Here is a 4,715-nt window from a genome sequence, read left to right as displayed (position 1 = left end):
TCATCATCACTCAGGAAGGCATTTCCCCCCTGAATGTCTTCTCCTTCTCCCTCCAGGTCCTTCAGCTTCTCCTCTTGCGCCTTGACAGTTGCCTCCATGGACACTATCTTTGCGCGGAGGCGAGCGATGGTGTAGTCCTTCTTGGCACGCTGCCGGCGAAGTGTCTTGCGCTCATGGGCAAGGATCCTGATGGTGTCGGTCTGCTATGCCATGTGGGCGTGAGTCTGGTTGGCGTAGACGCGGGAGTTGTCCAGCTCCTTCTGGGTCTCGTGCAGCATATAGTCCAGATGCTCCACGTGATGCTTCAGCTCGGGGTGGGACTGCAGGTCCACGGGGCCTCCAATGGAGTCATGCCTTGCCAAGTGAGCAAAGCGAGTCCCACGGATCTGAGTCTCGTTCTGCCCGCACAGAAGGGCAAGTGCTTCCTGAAGAGCACGAGCGAGTCCGTCCAGCCAGTTGTTCTCCCGGATGGAGAACTGGATCCTCTCGGACCTGGGAGGCTCCATCTTGCCCCTCAGATCAGCGGTGACAATCCACTGAAGTTCCCCTCCGGGCTGGTCGTTGACTTGAGTTCCGAAGAACTCCGGGTGGGGGCGCTCAAGGTACTCCGATAGGGCATCTAAGTCCCTCTCGAAGATCAGGTCCCCGCCATTCCCAAGCTGGTAAAACTTGGTGTTGGTCACTTGCTCCATCTGTAAGAGAATTAGACGAGTAAGTTAGAGAGGTGCATGTGTGTCAAAATATTATGTAAAATTACAAGCAAAAGGTAGAGCATGAATTTCTCCTTTGAAAGAGATCTCAAGGGTAAGAGGGTGGATAAGTTTTCAAAGATATTCACTTCATTTGTTTTTGAAACTAATTTTTTCAGACGTCCATTCTAACTAGGGTCTCCTAAGGTCAAACAATGGCTCTGATACCAACTTGTCAACACCCGGATTTTTAAGTCCAAATGCCTATTATGCCATACATCGCAATCCCAGGAAGATTGTTTTTGCGAGACATAACAGTTGATATCATAGAGTCATCATTCATTACAAACCATAGTCTTCTTACAACAATAGATCACATGGTCCACACTTACAATAATAGTTGATCTAATGATCAACAAACACAACACATAGCGGAAGCGGAGTAGTAGTCCATCTAATCCACAGGCAACGCTTGACGTTAGGAGATGATCCTAATTATCATAGATGTCCTGCTGTCCATCGTCCTGATACTGCTGCTCCTCTTCATAGTCTGGCCATTTGAATAGCCAGGGACACAACCATGAGTACTTTAAAGTACTCGCAAACTAATACTAGTGTAAATACTATCAATTTTAGTAAGGGGATGCTAAGCTCTAAGTTTATTTGCATAAAGCCAATTTTATTTCATAAGCAATTTTAAATGAAAGACTCCTCATTTGCCTAACTTAACTCAAGTGGGAACATTAGTGTCATTCCCACAACCATGTTGTGTTCAAGTCAAATTCACCATTCAATTCACCATTCATTTTTAGAAACATCTGACAACGGAACCGTATGGCCTTTCCAATCGTCCGTAACCGTGGACACGGCTATTCGAATAGGTTTACACTCTGCAGAGGTTGCACACCTGTGCCACAACTTTTGATTACATCCGTCAGGGATAGCCCTGAATAATCATACTCAGTATGCGGATCATCAACCATAACCTTTCACTTACAAACTCTAGTATAGGCACCTCTCCCCATGAGTTTGGCCTCCCGGTGATAGCCAACTGTTATCCCGGGAACTGCACAGGGCTTGGGTCGTACATTCACCTCATGTCACGTCATATTACTTTCAACGGAGGCAGCCTCGGCATAACCCCTATGACGCTTGTTTAGAGGGAACCCATACTAAAGCGCATAAGTTTCTAGTTAAGCCTTACCCATAATCAGGTATTGTGGGGGTACTCTAAAATTGGAATGGTATCGCATCCGAACCCAATCATCAGTTTTTGTCAAAGTCACCATGTTATTCCTGTCATATTTACCTTCAAAATCTTTCAATAGAATGACTCATCATTCCAAGGTTTTCAAAGTCATTGGTTTTCACATGTTCCCATCTAGAGTAGTCATTTTTAGTTTAGCACTAGCAACTAGTCATGAGGGGTGCTAATCTAGCTTGTATTTCTCTAGGCTACTTTTGATGTTCTTGTAACACTCTATACTTAGACCAAGATTAACTATAAACTAAGCTTTGATAAATAAAGTAAAAGCTTGCAAGCAATAAAAATTGGGATTGGATCCTTAAACAAAAATAGAAGTGTAATGGTGCCTTGCTCTAGTAGAGCTTTGCACTTGGGAGCCTGCAAGAGTATAGCTTGCCTTGAGTGGTGTATTGATCAAAGTTTTCTTCTTCCTCCTCGTAGACCTCCTCCTCCTGGTATTCCTCGGTACTAGCGTTGATGTCTACGCACGCTTCTATTCCTGTAGACAGTGTTGGGCCTCCAAGAGCAGAGGTTTGTAGAACAGCAGCAAGTTTCCCTTAAGTGAATCACCCAAGGTTTATCGAACTCAGGGAGGTAGAGGACAAAGATATCCCTCTCAAGCAACCCTACAATTACGATACAAGAAGTCTCTTGTGTCCCCAACACACCTAATACACTTGTCAGATGTATAGGTGCACTAGTTCGGCGAAGAGATAGTAAAATGCAAGTGATATGGATGGATATGAGTGGTAATAGCAATCTGAAATAAAGATGGCAGCGAGTAAACATGCAGTAGAACAGTAACTAAATGGTGATTCGATGCTTGGAAACAAGGCCTAGGGATCATACTTTCACTAGTGGACACTCTCAACAATGATCACATAAATAAATAAGTTCTTTTCTCTTATGCTACTTTCAAAGACTCTATTGTTGGATAACAAACACCATTCATTGTGTAGGGCTACGAGAGCTCCCTCAAGCCGGAGTAAACAAGCTCCACAACGTCATAAAGGAATCACACAAGATGCAAACACTGTCACTGTCACACCATAGAGAGTAATTCCGGAGTTCATATAAAGTAACTCTAGAGTGCATAGTAATAGTTAACTTCACAATCTACAAGAGATCACGATCATAACCTACGCCAAGTACTACATGATGCACACACTGTCCACATTACATCATGAAGGAGGAATAGACTACTTTAATAACATCACTAGAGTAGCACATAGATTAATAGTGATACAAAGCTCATGATATGGATCTCAATCATGTAAGGCAGCTCATGAGATCATTGTATTGAGGTACATGAGAGAGAGATTAACCACATAGCTACCGGTAAAGCCCTTAGCCTCGGGGGAGAACTACGCCCTCCTCATCATAGGAGACAACAATGGCGAAGATGGCGGTGGTGTCGATGGAGATGCCTTCCGGGGGCACTTCCCCGTCCCGGCGGCGTGCCGGAATAGAGACTTCTGTCCCCCGAACTTGGCTTCGCGATGGCGGCGGCTGCGTAACTTTTCACGTATCGTGGCTTATCTTTTTAGGGTTTTCGAGGCGGAGAGAATATATAGGCGGAAGGGCAGCCTCGGAGGGGCCTGGGGGTGGCCCCCCCATAGGCTGGCGCCCCCCCCTTTGGCCGCGCCGCCTTGTGGGGTGGGGCCCCCAGGGCTCCCCTCTGGTCCCTCTCTGGCTCTCTGGAAGCTTCCATGAAATATAAGATCGTGGGCATTAATTTCGTCCAATTCCGAGAATATTTCCTGTGTAAGATTTCTGAAACCAAAAATAGCAGAAAATAGGAACTGGCACTTCGGCATCTTGTTAATAGGTTAGTTCCGGAAAATGCATCAAAATGATATAAAGTATGAATAAAACATGTAGGTATTGTCATAAAACTAGCATGGAACATAAGAAATTATAGATACGTTGGAGACGTATCAAGCATCCCCAAGCTTAGTTCCTACTCGCCCTCGAGTAGGTAAACGATAACAAGGATAATTTCTGAAGTGACATGCTACCAACATGATCTTGATCAATACTATTGTAAAGCATATGAAATGAATGAAGTGATTCAAAGCAATGGTAAAGACAATGACTAAACAACTGAATCATATAGCAAACACTTTTCATGAATAGTACTTTCAAGACAAGCATCAATAAGTCTTGCATAAGAGTTAACTCATAAAGCAATAGATTCTTAGTAGAAAGCTTTGAAGCAACACAAAGGAAGATATAAGTTTCAGCAGTTGCTTTCAACTTCAACATGTTTATCTCATGGATAGTTGTCAACATAAAGCAATATAGCAAGTGCAATAGGTAAACATGTAAGAATCAATGCACACAGTTGACACAAGTGTTTGCTTCTAAGATAGAAGAAGATAGGTAAACTGACTCAACATAAAGTAGAAGAATGGCCCTTCGCAGAAAGAAGCATGGATTACTATTTTTGTGCTAGAGCTTTTATTTTGAAAACATAAAAACAATTTTGTCAACGGTTGTAATAAATCATATGTGTTATGTATAAGACATCCTATAAGTTACAAGCCTCATGCATAGAATACCAATAGTGCTCGCACCTTGTCCTAATTAGCTTGGATTAACATGGATTATCATTGCATAACATATGTTTCAACCAAGTGTCACAAAGGGGTACCTCTATGCCGCCTGTACAAAGGTCCAAGGTGATAAATCGCATTTGATTTCTCGTTTTTGATAGATCTCAACTAAGGACATCCATACCGGGACTGTTAGAGATATGCCCAAGAGGCAATAATAAAGTG

Source organism: Lolium rigidum, chromosome 5, assembly GCF_022539505.1.
Source record: "Lolium rigidum isolate FL_2022 chromosome 5, APGP_CSIRO_Lrig_0.1, whole genome shotgun sequence".
NCBI lineage: Eukaryota > Viridiplantae > Streptophyta > Magnoliopsida > Poales > Poaceae > Lolium > Lolium rigidum.
The sequence above is the reverse complement of the archived record's forward strand: the minus strand, read 5'-3'. Positions refer to the sequence as shown.